Source organism: Pogona vitticeps, chromosome 3, assembly GCF_051106095.1.
Source record: "Pogona vitticeps strain Pit_001003342236 chromosome 3, PviZW2.1, whole genome shotgun sequence".
In the NCBI taxonomy this organism is placed as follows: Eukaryota; Metazoa; Chordata; class Lepidosauria; order Squamata; family Agamidae; genus Pogona; species Pogona vitticeps.
Genome location: NC_135785.1, coordinates 149,590,358 through 149,610,605, shown reverse-complemented (window position 1 = coordinate 149,610,605; position 20,248 = coordinate 149,590,358). Strand labels below are relative to the sequence as shown.

Sequence of the window (20,248 nt, the reverse complement as noted above, 5' to 3'; positions counted from 1 at the left end):
TCATTAAATTACAAGTCTGGTTTTTCAACAAGCCATTATAAGTCATTAAATCATCAAAGCTATTTGATCATAACTGCAGTTTTCAACCCCCTTTTAATCTCATTGTCTATTTTTGAACATGGGATGTGTTTGCATTATGTGTTATGTACACACAAATCACAGTAATCCAATATGAATACATTAATATAGATTAATGCAGAGCTTGTGTTGTGTGAGAGAAGCCTGCATTCCCTGAATACCGGATCTGCAGGTGACATTAAAATTTGTTTCCATTACTTTGCCTTTTTAGCAGCTGGTAGAGCTGGTGTTTGAATCAAAGGCTGACATGATTAGCTGACAGCCCTGTTTTTCACCCGGGAGTTAGTGCAAATGCTTTTAATGTTGGTAAGCCTTTCCTTAACTCTTTCAACCTTCAACAATGTTCTGGCACAATCAGCACACTGGCTTGGCTGAAATGCTAGAAGTAACTTCAAAGGTTCTTTTGTATAACATGGTGTTTTGAATTTTTAACAAAGATGCATAGGGACAGAAAATGTAAATTGGGCAGAACCCAATTTACCCCTGTTTTATCATCTTTTTATTCCACTGTTTCTCAAGGGAAACCAGGAAGGCAAACAAGCAACCACCATGCTACCCTTTCAGCAGTCCTGTTACCTGTAATGCAATCCTGAGTTGGCCCTGCCATTGGCCAGAGTGAGGTAGTCACCTGAGGCAGCAGCATTCAATGTCAGTACATTAGCAGTCTCCTCCTTGCCTCTTGGGAGAATTGCCAGTGCTTGATCCAGCTTCTAGAGTGTTTGCTTCCTCAGTGCCTTGCTTATGGAAGGAGCACAGGTCTTAGGAAAGTAGTAAAAAAAAAAGAAAATTGCATAGGCAATTGTTCTAGCCACTCCTCCAAGAGAACCTGTATCTGAGAAATCTCAGAGTCACGCCCCAAGGAAGTGGCTAGCATACCAGTTTGCTTCCAACTGATGAGGGTTTTGCCTCCCCTGCAACTTCTTCCCTATCCTGCTGGGAGGGGGGCACTTCTGTTCCCAGAGGGGTGAGACTGTCACCACCACTGGCAGTGTCTTGTTCATTGTCCTGCTAGTCTGGAGGCGGAGAAAGTATGTTTGTGCCGTTGCTGTGGTGCCATGGAGTGTGGCACTTTGCTTCCTGCCTAGAGCAGCAGGACAGCGTGCTCCATGCTCTCTCTCCAGCCTAAGCCCAACCACATTGTTCTCAATAGAAAAAAATATTTTATATATATTATTAACTTAAAGCCAAAGCAATTTTTTAAAAAAAATGATCAGAGAGTGTGAAAAAAAAGAAATTTGAGATAGATCTCAAAAGATGTGCAACTTTAAAACTAATTTTCATTTCAACCTCTCAAAATGGCAGAAACATGGAAGTTATTTTAAAATTTTAATTTAAAATGAAGGTCTTCTGTAATTTAAAAATGAAGGCCTTTGGCAGAGGCTAATTCTCCAACCATCATTTAACTTCCTACTGTCTATTAATTCTGTTTTTATTATCTAATTTCCCATAGGAATTTAAATACAGAGAGTAGTGTCCCATGTAGTACCTTTAACTTACATTTTTTTTGTGAGTGCTCACTAGCATTCATACCTGTTGAAAAACAGCCTTGACAGTTGCTTTGTGCTTGGGTGAGAAATAATTAACTGATGAAAAAAGGAGTCATCTTCTGGGATTTTTCCTTGTGTGGTCTCACTTTGTGAATGGTACTGGTGCTGGCAGACTCCCATTCAACACCTTGACCTGTGGAGTGTCTCAAGGTTCCATGTTTCCCCCTACTATTTCACTTATACATGAAAAACCTGAAACAGGTTGTCCAGAATTTGTTGGTCTGGTGCCATCACTGTGCTGATAACATCCAACTCCATCTGGTTTGGAGGATCTTCCAGAAGGCCCTTTTCTCAGTTGCTCATGCTCCAGTGTGTAGTCACCCAGCCCAGCCCCAGCCCTTGCTAATTTTCCCCTAGAATCTACAATACTCTCTTAGACAGTTGACATTCTGCTCATAAAAATTTGATGTTAGCAGCACCAAAAGCTCTTGATCTTGCCTGGAATGAGGTGGAAATTATCTGATACACGTATGAATTATGTTGCAGTGCTTCTAACATGAAAAAAGAAACAAAGATTTTCCAGGAGATGTGTCGTAATGGCCAAGTCAAAGCCCCACTCGACAACCCAAGGTTCACAGTTCGCAACCTTGACAGATCTGAGTTATGATAGGAGAAACTGAAAATATGGTTGTGTGTTGTTTTTCCTTGAGCCTGGCACAAGTGTATGCAAACTGCAGTTAGATTCTGTTGCCTAAAATGTGAAAGAAAATGTATCACCCTGATTTATGTGTTGCTAGCAGGGATATGTGCCCTAATTGCTGCAAAGTCTCATTCCTAATCATGGGCAGCCTTGAAATAAATATTAGAATGATTTGCCCAGTAGATAAAACATTTTGTCCTCACCTTCAAATGCTTGTTAGATCCTCCTAATAATCAATCCTGCATAGTTAGTCTATTATATGATGCCTCTTATGATTATATGTTTGGCCTATACAGACTGTTTCAGATTTGCAATATGCAGTACATTATTGATATTGAATTTAGATTAGGAATATCCACTGCTTCCTCAATTTGCCCTGTGCCCATATGAAAAGATCAGTGTGTACCCACCCTCCGCCCTACAGGAGGAAAGCCCTCAGATAAAGGTGGTCAGGTGACCCATATGTTACATACAGAACAGCACTGTTTGCAAAAGTGGCCAGAAACAACCGCACTAATTTCCTGAGAGCCACCACGATCAATTGTGTGGGGGGACTCCCAGATATGAAAGGTCTCTTATTATTTTATATGTCTGTGGTTTTATCATGATTTTACTTGATCATATTTTTATTTTAAACAATTGTGACGGCTTTTAGCCAATACAATAAACTTGAACTTGGAACATGGCATAGCTACCCTTGTGCCCTTTTGGAGAAACCATAGAGAGTTTTAGGAATTTAGTTGATTCCTCTTTAGTTGCACAAGAGTAACACAGCAAGTGAGAGTCAGAATTAGCTACAAGTCTACTGAGAATCCAACCCTTTGCACTAACTAGCACTTTGTATAATGATCATTCTGATACTTCTTTCGGGTAAAAAGAAGAATATGTTTTTACTTTCAGTAATGCAGTCTTCACAGATCCAAAGGTTAAATTTCTCAGCCCATGTGGCTGAATAGAAATCTGTGCTTCACTGAGAGGCTTACCCAGGCTCCTTCCTGCAGATAAGCTAGAAAACAGCTGCAACAAGCAAAGGATAGTAAGCATGTTAATCAAGGTGAAGAAGTGTGTGGGGGGGGTATCCTCAAGTCTGGGGGGGAAAGGTTTTGTTAATCATTTAGTGGTGGGAAACAAACAGTTGTGTTACAATGTGAAAGGCCCCCTTCTCCACTCTTAGGTTGCATTAGAATCACAGATTAATTCAATTGGAAGGGCCCTATAAGGCCAACAAGTCCAACCACCTGCTCAATGCAGGAATACAAATGAAAGGATATCAGACAGGTGGTCTAAGTTGCTCTTGAATGCTGCCAGTGTTAGAGCACTTGCCACTTCCTGAGGAAATTGGTTCCATTTTAATATTGCTCTAACAGGAAGTTTTTCCTAATGTTCAGACTAAATCTGACTTCCTATAACTTGAGCTCATTATTATGTGTCCTGCACTTTGGGACGACTGAGTACAGATCCTGCCCCTCAAGTATTTGAAAAGTGCTATCATGTTTCCCCTCAGTCTTCTTTTCTCAAGGCTAAATATGCCTGGCTCTTGAAGTCTTTCCTCATAGGGCTTAGTTTCCAGTACCCTGGTCATCCGTTTTGCCCTCCTTTGACCTTTCTCCAGTTTGTTGCTATCCTTCTTAAATTGCTGTGTCCAGGACTAGACACAGTACTCTATATGAGGCCTAACAAGTCCCAAATAGAGGAGAACTACTATCTCATGGGACTTGGAGACTACACTTCTGTTACTGCATCCTAAGAGAATCTGTGGCCCAAATTTTGTTCAAGCTTGTAACAGTATTTGTGCTTTTCTGGCATTCCATGAAGATCTCATTCCTGTGAATGAGGAAGTACAAAGCCAGGTCATGAGCTGAATGGTGCAGTCAGGGCAGAAGGGCACCAGCAGCACTCTGCAGAGCTGAGTGTTCTGCTTAATTTTTATTGCTCCCCTTATTTTGACTTCCCAATTTTTCCAGCTGCCGGAAGAAAGAACCTATCAGTTTTCTAAGGCAACTACCGGGAAGGGAGTTAGTGAGGGACTAGGCATCTTTGATTCCTTCTTAAATTGGTAAAAAAAGAGGAGCACTCTGTTCTATATGCACCCATCTCTCTCCCTCACCTTTTCCTTTTCCTTGGATCTGAAATTAATGGTGCAGTATTAAAAATATGATGTTTTAATCAATGACTTTGCAAAAGGAAAGGCAGGGAAAGCTCATTTCTAAGGTTAAACTGCATACTCTGTTTTATTGTCCAGTTTTCCCCCCTTTCTGTTTCTCCATACCTAACAGTGATGCATGAATGCCAGATTGGGCTCTTTGATTCATCCGATGGTTCTGGTGATTTGATTTGCTTTTGTTCATTTGTCAGAAAATAGCGCATGTCCTTAATTTAAGAAAGGTCTTTCAACATACAAGCAGAGTTCCCTTTGTTAAAACTTTTCAGTATAAGCTGGGTAACTACCCACACCGAAGCATCTCTGCCATACTGAACCAAAAGTTAAGAAGTCAAATGAGTTTCCCCCCTCAAACTTCACTTTTTTTGCCCCTAGGTGAGATTGTCAGAGTTCTAATTTTTAATTCTCCTTTTGAGAATGTCATAGGTCCTTATTGCATCTGTGAAACTTAATTACTTCTAGTTGCACAGGGTCACCACTGACTCACGGCAGAGAAGATAAAAAGTGCTGAGCTGCTAAATAAAGGATAGCTGGTGGAGGGTTTTTATTTTATTCTATTTTATTTTATTAAGTAGGGTCTGACAAAAGTACAGATGTTCTTTTGGGTGATATCTTTATGTCTCATCTGAATCCTCATTCAGAATGAAATGTTCTTCTGTATATTTTGTCCTTAATGCCTTCTGAAATTGTTCCATTATTCACATTCTATGCAACCTAAAGCTGAGCTCCATCAAGACCTTTTGAACTGCTTTGGAGTTCAAACAAGGAAGACTAATCCTGTTTTATAAACATGAAGTGAATGAAGAGTTGGGGGGGGGAAAGTGTTCATAAATGTCTGAGTGCAGATTTAATCATTCTTTTAACTTTCCCACCATCACTAGTGACCTGAACAGTTGAATGGCTTAACGAACACAGTCTTGGACTTGAATCTGTTTAGTTCGGGTCTCAGTTCAGGTATGGAATTTCTGGGCATCTATAATCACCATCTCACAATGTGAAATTGTTATGAATACACAATGTGAAATGGATGAATACACATTGCCCACCCAGCCCAGAAATAACGAGACAAGACACAGGTGTTGGGTTTAAAACTTGGGCCACAACTTTATTAACTATTTAAAGTCATTCCCCCCCCCAAAAAAATGCAAGGGGACCTACCATAGTGCAATATTCTTTAATGTCCGGATGGCCATCATTCCCCAGACATTTCCTATAGCAGGGTAAGCTCCTATGTCAGAATCATGCTGTGCACTGTACAGCACACCTTCAGGCGCTCTGTGACTTGGTACCTCCCAACAAACTTTCCTGCTGAGCCTCATGACCCTAAACGGGCAGCTGGTTGGGAGATCGTACCCTGTAAAGCCCACCCATCATCTGGCAGCCAATTGTCAGACCTTGACAGAGAGATGGCCAAAATGTTGTCACTACATGTCAATCCTGAACTCCCCCAAGCTTTTTTATTGCACTACCCATCACAGCATGGGGCTATTTATATGCCCCACGCCTGCCACCCAAGCCAAAAATTTTGGCTCGGAGGCCCCCTTTTTTTGATCTGTCAGAAAAATGTCTGTCTCAAACTCAGACATGAACACCATCACCCCTGAATAATTCAGGCCGATGAACTGTAATGACTGGATGTGGGATCACTGCACCTGGTCCTTTTCTTTTACAAATACTCTTCCTTCTTCTTCCCGCTCCCACCCTTGGTTCAAATCCTTGTTCAGCCATGGAAGCTCAATGGGAGGTAGCAACAATAAACTATATCTCACATACCTCAAAAACCCTATTAGGGTCACCATAAGTCAGAAATGATTTGACAAGACATAACATCAACAACATTTTCCCACACAACCACAAATCCTCCCATCCCTTATATTACTCAACAGATAAGCTTGGGGTGGGGGTCTACCTGATGACCTGATCATCCCCATATGTTGTGCCAAACTCTGAGAGATACTGATAACCAAGAAAAATTGTGACTATTTGTAACCCAAGCCTTTCCGTAAATGCACAAAAATTGATGACATTTAATTGGATTAGTATTAGTCACAGGAAGATTAAGATGTAACTGCACTGCGATATGTTAAATATGTGCCTGCGTATGTTAAATTTTCTTTCCCAGCATTTTTTTTTTAAATAAAAGCTTTTGGTTGGTTTCTCCACTAAGCTTCTGAATTATGTATTGCAAGAGCAGAGAAAAGACTGTAGGAATCTTTATTTATCTTAAATTCATACAGCATACCCCCACTGATTCAATGAAAGATTTTTTTAATGGAATTGGGTAATGAATGTGGGTAATTCTGGCTTGGTTGGGAAGGGATAGTGTGGCCTATAGTGGGGCCCAGTGAGAGAAAATGACATCCAGATCCTCCTAATTCTCTGGTGTAAAAAAAAACTCTATAGAAATAAGATAATGTCTGCTGTTTGTTTGTTTGTTCATTCGTTTGCTCCATTGTTTGTTTGTTCGTTTGTTCGTTCATTCGTTCGTTCGTTCAATTTGTATCCTGCTCCCATTAGTGTCACAGCACTACTCAGGGTGAGTTGCATTTCATAAAATAGAAAATAAAAATAAAAATAGAAATATGTTTTATTTTGAAAGAAAAAAATCCTAGTTAATAACAGAGAAAAAGTAAGAGAATTTGTTGTTGGCAAAACTGCCCTTGGAAATGTATGTAGAATTTCAAAATGTTGTTTCTTTTCTTTCTCTCTTTCTCTCCAAATTAGGTTTATCTTGATTTTGAGGTGGGGTAAAAAAAAAATCTTAGTATCTGATAATTTTTTCTGTGAACTTTATTTTATTAATATGGGCACTGTGGAGATGGGAATGGCCCACTGTAATCCATAGTGGAGGTTGTAACACCACAAATAATATTCTTGGGCCTTAATTTTAACTATTATTTTACAATCAGCTGGAAAATACATTCCCTTCAAAAAAATTTCAAACAGAGAGAAATTTCAGAGATATTCTTCGGATGAAGTTCTGAATTATTGTGCTTCACTTACTTATTAGACAGCAAATGTAGGTTATATCTTTCTTACACCACAAAAATCTTAGACACAGAAGTTAGCTTTTGACTCCACACAAGTCTTTGTCAAGCTGAGCATTATAGAGAAACAGTACTGGGGAAAATATAATAAAAAACCCCGAATTCCTGGCCAGATGAGCAGCCCAGGTTCAAATCTAGCTGTGGATTTTGGAAGTTTTATGGGGCTTGTGCACCAACTTGAGCTTTGTAATACCCTTTGTAATAGTGGTCTATTATAGGTATTACTCATGTTTGTCTTCAGATTGTGTATAGGAATCACATGGCTTTTTTTTCTCTTCTGCATTTCCCACTCTCATTAGGTAGCTGAGATGTAAGTGTGCACATAACATATTTTATCATACAGTCTTATCTGTGACAGTTGTGGAGCAAGACCTGACTTCTTGCCCAATACACACGTTACCCTTTTTAAATTCGGGGTGGAAAGGAGGTCTCACTTCAGATACTCTTGGACTAAAACTCCCAACAGCCTCCACAGTGACTGGTGAAGGATAAGGGATCTGCAACCTGATCTGGAGAGACACACATTCCCCATCCATGAGCCTATGGCATATTAATGGTGTGAAATAATACATTCACCATGTTACAATGTTCAAAGAAAATCTGAAATTGTTCCAAAAGCTCTTAGCTCAGCTGAACCATTTCATTCTATTGTATGGCATCCACAATGCATATGAGAGAGGGTGGAGGGGGGTGGAGACCAAATTCCACAATACATTTTCTTCTCTTATTTTTTTAGTCTCAGCACATCAGAGTTATGTATTATGTTGAGATAAAGTAAAGTCCAAGAAATAAATGGATGCTCAGAAACTAAAGCTTAATACCACTGAATCTCACCCCCCCTCAAAGAAAAGCCACCTTGTCTGTCAGTATCTACAGCATGAATATAAATGTAGTCTATTTACTGACACATCAGATAAAATAATCCCATCTCACGGGAGGGAAAATGAGATTGGGAAATTGGAAAGATCAGAGATAGGGCGTATAATAGAGTACACAATTTCAGGCAGTGTTGTGTTCATTTTGTGAAACATGCCCACACAATGTAATATTGTTGCCTCCATCACAAAGCTAGGTTACCATGCTGTGACCAATAGAATTGTTCCAGCTAAGCAACACTGACATGAACAGCATAATGATTTATATACATTGGTAAGATTACAGGGAAGTTTGAGAAAACCAGCAATCTCACTGGAATCTTTTACCTAGAAGTATACAAATTGCTATGTAACTTACTCCAAGATGGGGAAAGGGAGGAGTGGGTGCCAGCTCTTATGTTATATGAGGGACATTCAATTTGTACAGTTGTTCCCTCTATGAAGAGGATGATGTTATGTCTTCCCTCTGTGTAATGGTTGAAGATGAGGCCTGTAGGCATCCTTCAGTCTCAAAAGATTATGGTAACGTGCTCTGTATGAAGGACTTGGAACAGCATCTAGTGTGGCTGAGGAGGCCAATTTGAGAGTGACAATCCCTTCCACACTGAAGACAAATACAATCTGTCCCCTGTCCAGCTTCCTGATTTTGCTGCTTTTGTGACTTCCTCTTTGCCTCGGCCTGCTGGACAAGGGTCTCTTCAAACTGGGAGAGGCCATGATGCACCGCCTGCCTCCAGGCTGAATGCTCGGATGTCAGGGTTTCCCATCTGTTGAGGTCCATTCCTAAGGTCTTCAGATCCCGCTTGCAGATGTCCTTGTATTGCAGCTGTGGTCTCCCTCTGGGGCGATTTCCCTGCACTAATTCTCCATACAGGAGATCTTTTGCAATCCGACCATCAGCCATTCTCATGGCATGCCCAAGCCAACATAGACGTCACTGTATCAGTAATGTATAAATGCTAAAAATTCCAGCTCATTCTAGAACTCCTCTGTTTGGTACTTTGTCCAGCCAGGTGATACCAAAACTCCGTCGGAGGCAAGACATATAGAAGGTGTTCAGTTTCCTCTCCTGCTGTGTACAAAGGGTCTAGGACTCACTGCAGTGCAGGAGTGTACTCAGAACACAGGCTCGATAGACTTGGGTCTTGGTATATGCCGTCAGCTTCTTATTAAGCCATACTCTCTGTATTACCATCTCTACACAAGAATTGGAGGTTGTTCATGATTTTGTGTACCTTGGCTCAACGATCTCTGACACTCTCTCTCTAGATGTCGAGCTGGATAAACGCATTGGCAAAGCAGCCACCATCTTTTCTAGACTCACAAAGAGAGTATGACTTAATAAAGTGAAGATGAGGAGCCTGCAGGAAAAAAAGAGAGACAGTTACCAAAAGCAGTACTGCAGAAATAATTGAATGTATAGGGATTCAAATTAAAGATTTTGAAGAGTTAAGCAATCAAAACCTTCTCTGGATAGATTAATATGTCAGTACTGGCATTCCAAATAGTTAAAAAAGGAACTCTAAATTTTTTTAATGGTTTTATTAAGACATTTGCAAATTGGTGAACTTTGCAAAGTTCCTCTACTGTCTTACAAAGTATATGTATTGAGGACAAAAGGAAAATGGCAGCCCTGTTGGCCCCATAAACATAAGAAGCAGGCATCAAATGTCCCGTAGTATAAACCCAGTATTTGATGTGTCACCTTACTCCAGTCATCAGTTCTCTTTCAGTTTAGTTTAGAATGATTTGTATAACACTAAATCAAGTGTAGACAGGACACTGCAAGAGAAGTGAATAGAGACAATTAACAGTTGAATAAATGCAATGCTGAAAGCTTGCACTCTGGGGAAATGTGATCAGAAATGGCATTGTAGTGGAACATGCAATTACTTTTTCCCAAAGCCAGGTCACCTTCCAGTAAGTCCTTTTTCTCAAATATATCCCATGGAGATGAAATATGCTCCAAAACCCACACAGTAAAGTCTATCCAGAAAAAAAAAAATGGAACTTCATGAAATCTTCTGATACTTTTCTGCTGTTTATTTTTCCATACATGATCAATGCCTGGTCTTTTTTAATTTTACTGAACTAAATCTGGTTGGAAGTTCCAGCTAGAGTAGATTAAATTTATTGAATCAAAGGAACTTAGATACGTTCTGATGTACAAATGTTCCACTGATTCAATAAATGTACTCTGGTTGGAACTAACTATTTGATTTCACCCACTGTTATTTCTAAGACCTTGTTTTAAGAAATAAGAAAGAAAAACTTGATTGCATTGATAAGAACACTAAAACTAAATGTAAATTTTCTCATAGTGCACACCTGTAATTAATTGATGCAGTGACCCAAAGTATAATCTATTCTGCATTCTCCTGAAATATGTACAATTTCCAATATAGTTTTCACAGAGAAATCATCAACATTTCTTAAAAAGAGTTGCATGTACAAGAAAGTTGATTGGATGGATAGCTTAATAAGTTAGATGTCTGGCTGTGGAGTCAGAGATTGAGAGTTCACTCCCCTGCTGTACCTCCGAGGTGAGCTGGGCTGTGTAGCCTTCAGCAAGTTAATACTTCCATAGCACCATCAGAAGAAGGGAATGGCAAGCCACTTCAGAGTATTCTATACCTAGAAAACCCTGGAAGAGGTCACCATAAGTCTGAATTGATTAGATTGTATTTAATTGATGATGATGATGATGATATACTAGGCACAGTCAAACAAAATTAAAAAAACATATCTGCTAAATATGGGCGCAGTATGTACGCTGTTCCTAATATTGCCATTTTTTATAGCTCTGATTGTGTTATTTCTGCAACTGTTTATAATACTGTGCAAAATTTCTTGATATTGTTCCTAAAGCCCCAATGACTACAGGGACCACTGAAATGTGTTTCTTCCAGAGGTGAGATGTTTTGATGGCCAGGTCTCTGTACTTCGTTAGTTTTTCCAGTTCTTTATCTTCAACTCTGGCATCTCCTGGAATTGCAATGTTGTTGTTGTTGTTGTTGTTGTTGTTGTTGTTGTTGTTGTTGTTGTTGTTGTTGTTGTTGTTGTTGTCGTCGTCGTCGTCGTCGTCGTCATCATTGTTGTTGTCATCATTGTTGTTGTCATCATTGTCGTTGCTGTTTTGAAAACTAACACAAGCATTGCTGACCCATCTACACATATAAAAAAGAATGCACGTTTTTAATGGACACTTTAAAAAGACACATTCTGATGCAGAAATACAAATGAATAAATTGAGAGCAATAAGAAAGAGAGAGAAGCCAAAACACACAGATCTAACAATCCCTATTCCCTACCATATCTCTTAGTGCTGGAAGTGATGATACTAGGGCAAAGGAGACTATTTTGGACTAACAAGCCCTAAGACTGAATTTACTTTACAGATTAGTCTGCAAAGCCAGGATTTGTGAGGCTTCACACCCATTTGGACTTGCCAGGTTTTTTTGTTTGTTTGTTTGTTTTTTAACCAAATAGGCAACACAACCGGCAGGTGATTTAGATAGAGTAGGGAAAGCATTACTAAGCATTATTAAGCAAACTAGGGAATGAAGTGGTGAAGAAGGATTTTACCCAATCAGCCTGTCTTGGCTCATTCATAGGGGAAAACATGAAGCACTTGACGCACAACTAGCTATCAGGGAAGTTTTATTCAGGTATTTAAACCCATGCCCCCTACAACATATCCTTAAAAAGATAATTATTAGTTTGTGCTACTGTTAGGGCTAGAGCCAGGCTGGAATCAAGTAGATCACTGGTTCCCAACCTTGGGACTACAACTCCCAGAAATGCTGTCCAGCACAGCTAATGGTGAAGGGTTCTGGCAGATTAATCCAATAACATACGGGGACCCAAGGCTGGGAAAAACTGAAGATCAAGGAGGTAACAGGCAATATTGGTTGAAATTAGAGATGGGGGTGTTCGTATACAAATACCTCCTCATAGGCGGAGATAACAAGAGTCCGGCCCCATGGGGCCAGATGGTCCACTTACTGATGTGCTAATGCCACAGGATCCACGCCACCCTCCTATCACTCCGGAGATCATGATTGCTGAGCCACTCCTGACAGGAGATGGGACAACAAGCCTCTCTTCCAGTTCGAAGAGTGGCTCGGCGATCGCAATCTCTGGAGCAATAGGATGGCAGTGCAGACCCCTGCAGCATTAGTGCATTGGTGAGTGGACTGTCAAGCCCCATGGGGCTGGACCCTCATTATCTCCACCTGTACGGGGGTATTCATATACAAACATGAACACTCCCATCTCTAGTTGAAATCCAGCAGGTCTCATTGAATTAATGAATCTTCCATTGGTGCTGACTATCCAGATCCCCACTGGTTCAATGAGTCTACTCTAGTTGCAATGTACTACCGGATTTCAGCTATTAATTTGTAAAACTTGCAATAACTAGAAGCTTGGTACTTTAGAGCACTGGTTCTTAACCTTGGGTTACTCAGGAGTTTTGGACTGCAACTCCCAGAAGCCTTCACCACCAGCTGTCCTGACTGGGGTTTCTGGGAGTTGCAGTTCAAAAGCATCTGAGTAACAAAGGTTAAGAACCACTGCTTTAGAGAATGCCCAGGTTGCAGACAACTTATTTGATAAAGTTATCTGTTTAGTTCAATCCATTCATTTTTGCCATGTCAAAAGCATGGTCACAATGGGCTGATCTTCAGTTTCCTCTCATTTCCAAAATTCTATTCAGAGTTAGAATAGATTCTTCCACTTGTGAAATACTGTCAAATGCTCCTTTGGCACTCTCAGCTGTTGAATAAGTATGACTTCCCAGAAGAACATTTACAAGTTTAAAGGGAAGAATTACTGTTCTGCATGTTAGATGATGAATGCATAGCACAGCCCAGACAGCCAGCTATAAAAGTCTGTAACAGATTGTAACCCCAGATCCAATTTGTGTATGTCAGGGTAAATAAATGGAAAACTATATCTTGAAGAGATATTAACTATCACTGGTGCAATCTTAGTCATTTGTGAGTTTCGATCTAATTAGGCTTGCATAGTTGTGTGACCCAGTGAAGTAGAAATAGGCTGTGGGATGTGTATGGTGGTTCTCTAAGGGCTCCATAATGCTCCTCAGTTTTTGCTCCCTGCTTTGGACTGCAAATTCAGGACAGATTAATATGGAATACTTTTGATGTCTGATATGGGTAATATTTAGCTCATTCCTGAACATATTCTTAACAGATCTTCCAATTCCCTGAGACAAAAGCAAATGGCTCTCAAGAGAAGGAGGAGGAGCCTTCAAAAGACACAGTATAAAAAGGGGGAAAGTGATGGGGAGGAAAATATGTGTGGTCTTTTTACAGTGCTGCTGGTAGCAGAGGGCTCATGTCTGCTTTATCTCAATAAAATTGTCTTCAATTTAATCCTCGCGCATGCATTCAAGTTTTCCTTCAGCCCACTATGTCAGTTTGATGATTGTTCAGAATTGTTCCTTTTGTGTTTAGGAAAAGTTTGAACTACAGATTTGCAGGTTATACAGGATATCAAGCTGTGATAATTGTTAGATATGAGAACACACAGAGCTTTCCTCAGAAAGTACTGGCTAAGAAAAGATTTGGGTTTGTGTGATGGTATAACTAGCATCGCCACCCTGTTGCCTTGTTTAATCAGGAACATTTCCCCCTTCAGTTAATGTAGTAGTTGTGAGACACAGCACTTTAAGAAGCACAACCTTCTCTCTTAGATTGAGCATGGGAAAGCTGTTCTTTCTTTCGTTTCTTTCTTTTTCTTTTTTTTTGGTACTCCCCAATTGTCTTGCCTTGGCATCATTCATGGAGGTACCCAAACACACCTTCCCAGAGCAGTTTATGAAGGGCAGAAAGAAAATAGTCTAAGTAAGCTGAAGAATAAAACAAACCTCTAAACAGACAAAACCATGAAAACTGCCTGAAGAAGAAACATTAGGAAAAATAAAGTCTGTCTGAACAATGATGGGAAAGACAATCAGAATCCAGTGCTGAGAATATCTGTATCTCGTCTAAGAAGAAAATATAAGGCAAGAAGAGACTTTGGTCCCAAGATGTAAAAATTAGTGTACTGTATGCCAAATTGAAGGCCTGGCACAGTTCAGCTTAGCCTTTTCAGCCTTCTTCAGGGGCTATATTACATTATATATTTCCAAGGCCTGGATATGAGTCAACCTTGACAAAAATCTAAAAGTTGTGGTATTAAAATGTTTTCCATAGGAACAACATTTCCTATGGACAACATTTTAATACCACAACTTCTAGATTTTTGTCAAGTTTGACTCATATCCAGGCCTTGGAAATGCTGGAGTGAACAACTAACATGTACATGTGGAATTGTCAAAGGATTTCATGAGAATCCTGATGTATTTCAGTATGTGGTTCATCCCATGTCCACAATAATGTTTCATGGTGGAGTAATATTAATATATGTTCCATGCACCCAGAACCAGAAAATACATGCTAACATGATCTGGAACTTTTATTTTATGTAACCCTTTTCCTCTCCCAGTCTCCTTTTTTCCTGCAAAAAAACACAATCAATACAAACTCTATTTTCAAACTACTATTATTTCCAGTTGGAAACAGTATGCATACCTTGCTTTGAAACCCCAAACCCTGAAGGAAAAACAAATCAATCAATCAATCAATCAATCAATCAATCAGCCAGTCAGCCAGCCAGCCAGCCAGCCTGTCTGTCTATTTCTGGTTTAATTTATTTACAATAAGTAGTAGCAGCATCAGTCTCACAGGACAATTTTTTTCTGTCCAAGTACCAAAACAGTTCTGCTGTCATAACAAATGGCCCTTGTTTGTGCTGTCCATTCTAAAGACAACCACAGCATGTCTCTTTGATGCTGCTTGTAAGCAAATATCCCACATGTAGTGCAGCACTTGCTGGCTTCCTTATCTACTGCAACAATACCAAAGTAAAAGTCTGTGGGAGGGGGATGTAAACCTTCTTCAGGTAAATTGTACCAACAAATGTTACCTATTTCATCCTCACAATGTCTGTTAGTTCTAAGCTTGTGAAAAAAAAGTCACTTCTGCCGTTCATCCAGATAGCTGGAACGACAGGGCTGCTTTGCCCCACTGCAGGAAGATGCAGAACAATGCTATGCTAGTCTAGTTGGGTGTTGAGTTCAGTGAGCCTTACACCCTGGCTTAATTAATTAAGCAGTTGATACTATATCTTAAAGCAGAAAATCAAACTGATGAGATTTTTACTAATGTAATCTGTGCAGGAATTCACATAACCATGGTTATCTCTCTGCAATCAATGTCTATAGTGGCATGCCATTCTCCTTTCCAGAGGAGAAGCTATTAACTCATCCTTGACTTTTTAATATACTTTACTACCTCAGATATAAAAGTGAAGTGGAACTGACTGTTCTATTGAGAGCCTTGTTTTTCAGTCTTATGGATGGCCATCATTTGCTTCGTTCTGAAGCTGGCCTTGGCTCATTCAGATAAGCTGCATGCCACTTGGAATGCTTGTATAAAACAGGATTTATTCTCTGATAAGTGTGTCTTCTAGTGGAAAAGAAAAATCATTCTCCCCACATGCGGGATGTGATAAGAATAAATGTCTCCACTCAAAAAGGCTGCTGCTTTATTTTTTGGAGAAGAAGAAAATGTAAGCAAGCATTCAAACCAGCTTCCCCCCACCTGGATCTCATAAAGAAAAGGAAAAATTGCCTTCTGTGTTGAACATCAGTAAATAGGTTGAAATACTACAACAGCATAGGAAGGAACCAAAGTTTTCTCACGTATGTATTCAGAGAAGTTGTAGAATGGATCTATCCACATCCACGTTTTCATGGGCATTGTAAATTGAATTGAGAATACTATAATTGTGCACATTTCCACTAAATAGTGACTTAGGGCTCAGTCACACAGCTGATTTGCATCGATTCCTATTCATACTTTTTAATATAAAGATTTCAAGTCACATGGTATTTAAATTGGTCTATGCGTTCACTTTGACAGTTAATGGTAATTCTTGAATGTTGGTTCACCTTCTTGTGCCTTGCTAGCCCCTTCCTCACTTTCCCTGTGCCTCCTCTTCACCTGCACTTGGATCATGACCCTTCCCATCCACTTCCCCATGGGTCATCCCCCCCCATGCTCCCTGATTGCATGCCTCCTCTATGCCACTTTGGTCTGGCTGGCAAAGTCACCCCAAATGTGGGTCAGTTGGTTGGTGCCTGGCTTGCTTGCCATCAATGCCTGCCTTAAAAGGAGCATCAGCTCTGAAATTGGGAGCTGGAGGGGAGAGCTTAAGATCATGCAGAGGAGCCAGATGTCAGAGGGGGCAGCTATCCAGTGATCTGGAGGGAGAACAAGTGCAAAGGGATGATAAGTAAAAGAAGGGGGGAGCGATGTACCTTTCTTAAAAAACAAACAAACCATCCATCCATTAATACCCTGCGTGGTTCTTTTTCCTTCTGTATTCAACCAAGCAGCTGTTCAGGCAAACAGGCTATACCCACCAGAAAAAAAGAAAAAAGAGGAAGAAGCATTGTAGCAGAGATGACAAGTTTCGGTAACAGTGCAGTAAGTGATGCACCACTAAACATTGTAATCAAATTTTTTTTTTTAATGGAGAGAAAAAACGAAGAAGCTGTACCACCCAAAATCCACATAGGCACAAATTTAAATGAACAGCACCTCCAAACCAAATTCAATTGAATCAATTTAGACCCAAGGTATTTTAAAAAGCCCCTGCTGGACAATTGAAAAAAAATCACTTTGCAGCTCAAATGAATTGAATTTGCACTTGTATCATGTTGCCAGTGTGACCACGACCTTAGAAAGCCATTACAATTTTATTTTGCTTTTCCGCAGCTTATGCTCAAATATTTCAGTATAATATTGTGAAGCAATACTGGGCCATTTCCTTGTATGTTTGTTTGTTTGTTTAAGAATTGCATAAACCATATGTGTGATTCTCTCATCACAAATTACTTTTAAACACTTTAAAATAAGTGTTTAAAAGAAGAAACAGAAACAGAAACATCTAGCTATTTATTTTAATTCTATGCCTTTTGTCTTCATTATTAGCTCTCTTCAACCCATCCTCTTTTTTCTTAGATAAGCAATTGTATTTCTCTTCCCCTTCTCTTATTTTTCACCTTCTCTTACAAACAAGAGTTCTATGCTTTGCCTGATATACTTGGTAGTGGTGAGAATCTATTCCTGAATAATTTACGAAAAATGGTGTTCTGCTGACAGTGATCTCTGCTAACAGATTACCACACATTGCAATAGCCTTAATGTGTCCCACATTGTGCAAGCATGAAATACTAGAATAAGAAATAGAGTTTTTAACTAGAACAGATATGTAATTAACAAAAAAAAAACAAAAGAAACTAAAACTTAAATGAAATGCAGTGTCTAGCCCTGTATACAACTGCATGTATATAGAATATATCTAAAATTTCAATTTCTTGGTCCAGATGGATTAAAGGTAGATGGAAGCAAAGGATTCACTAGGAGACCTGTAGAGAACATTCATTATTTGGAGGTTTGGTTTACAGGAAGAATTTCTATTGCCTATTTTTTACAGAAGAGGTAAGAAGTTCCTGAAGAATGCTCTTCACAGGAAAAAATAACCCTTCTTCTTAAATCTGCCTTTGTAAAAAAAAGAATATAATGTACCTTTAACATTTGTACAGATAGCTTCAAACATAGAGCAATGTTAGATTCAGTAATGGTTTGACTCCAGGGTGAAAATATGCAGGATGATGTTTGTAATGTCTTCTTCAGGCAAGTATATTTTCTTCTGAGTTGAAAGCATTCCTTCCCATAGCACCATAATTTTGCCTTTAAATTGAAGGAAAGTTTCTTTAATATGGTTAAGTTAAAAGAACCAGGCAATCATTTCTTGGTTTTAACCTTTGTCATTTGTCATGAAGCATCAATAGGTTAGAAGTCAAAGAAATTCTGATAATAATAAATAATGACTTAATAATCTTCTTTGCAGAATTTTTTTTCAGGCATGAGCTTTTTATCCTGAGAAATAGAAAACTGGAGCTCTAGTCAGTAATTCATATCTGTGTACAAATCTCATGAGAAGAGGAGACTGTTGTAGCTGTTTCACTGCCATCCCTGATCTGGTTACACTCATTCATGTGAAGATCATGAAATCTGTAGTAGTGGTCCTTTGATACCCACATACAATATTCTCCAGAGTCTTGACTCATGTGGTGATACCCAAAGCATAATGAAGCCCCTTGAATCAATAGAACGTATGGAAGAACAGGCTCACTGAATCCCCACTAATTCTACGGGCCTACTCTAATTGTGGCTTATTGCTGACTTTCAGTCATTGATTCTCTTTCCATTTCCTAATAAGAAAAAAACATTGATGTCTATTTTATCCACTCTATTCAAATTAGTATGCATATTTATATCTACAAGCATATTGGTTTAAACTCAGTTTGAAAGGAAGACAAATGGCAAGCTTGGGGAATATTTTTTCAAAACGTCTGGAGACTTAAATCAGTTACTCTTGAAAAAAACAGTAGTATTATTGCTACTCTGGTGGAGGGTGGAACCAAAGCAGAAAGGGGATAGACATTTATTTTAACCATATTTTATATAGATAGCTATATTTGATTGGCCAAAATCCTGTTAGTTATGCCCAGTAGTACAACACAATCTTGCTAGTGAATTGTGTCAAATAAGCAGGTTATAGTACACATGTCCTGTTGGCCGCTAAGTGATGCAACCTGACACATAACAGCAAATTTCTTCACTAATGTCTTAACTTGTGGTGACTGCATTATGCTTGTGTGAAAACACAATAGGATTTTGTTACGTATGTGGCATACAGACAAATGTTTCAGATGTTGGGCTCTATATGTCTGAAGAGGGCATCCACCCTGGCATATAGATTGGATTGCTGATGGCATCATTGGGATGGGGGAGCGGGGGGTAGGAGAACTTGTCTGCAAGTGTTTCTACTTGGAACAATCCCCTTTTCCCCTTTAAGAGCTGCCACACACCTTGCATGCATTCTTTTTGGCATGCTCATTGTTTAGCCTGGCTGCAGATTGAAAGGGAGAGAGGAAAATTGGGGGGGGGGGAGGGACAAGGAGAGGAAAATAGGGAGAGGAAAAAGGAGAAAATGAATTAGGACCATCAGAAGGAGAGAGGAGTGATGTAAAAAACAAAATTATTTCACTTCCTCTGACCCTCCACAGATAATCAGGAGAACTACTTTAATGAGAGCTGATTGGACTACAGGGGACTTTGTGGTGTTATTATAAGATGGAAGGAATACACCAAATGATACATCACTCCTCCCCTGACCTCAGCAGACCCTTTGTAGCCCAATCCACCCCAAATCCCAAACAGCCAGTCTGCACAGGACCTTCAAGGACTGTCCATGCACTAAAATATTTTTGTTAGCTTTAAAGGTGTCAAAATATGTTTGTTTGTTTCCTGTTGTTGATGATGTTTTATTTAAATTATGCTTCATTGCATTCTGGTTTCCAAATACTCTTACAGAAGTAACTGCATGTATTTTAAAAAGAGTACTTACAGCCTTAATCTTCCTTTCATGCATTTATCTACATCAGGGTGAGCAACACACAAGGCAATGAGGAAATGTACTTTTTAGAAAGCTCAATAATGGTAGGTTGAACTTACCAGCTTCAAGGTATGAGTTCAATTCACAGAAGAAGCAAAATTCTACAAATTTAGCTCTATGAAATAAAGCTAGGGTTGGGGAAGGTTAACCTTGAGAGAAATTTAAATGAGAGAAAAAAAATTGTAAGCATTTATGTCACTTGCTCAGCAACTGTTTTCTGTAAGTATCCTTCTCTCATACACAACACAACACAACACAACACACACACACACACACACACACACACACACACACACACACACACA

General features: G+C 39.4%; 1 long non-coding RNA gene across 1 annotated transcript; it reads right to left on the bottom strand.

Moving 5' to 3' along the window:
• Positions 1–215: 215 nt before the first annotated feature.
• Positions 216–20,248, bottom strand: LOC144588447 (uncharacterized). The gene is made up of 2 exons (XR_013544021.1): positions 20,003–20,248; positions 216–18,172 (listed from the first exon to the last, which is right to left on the bottom strand). It is a non-coding gene; the product is annotated as an uncharacterized LOC144588447 (long non-coding RNA).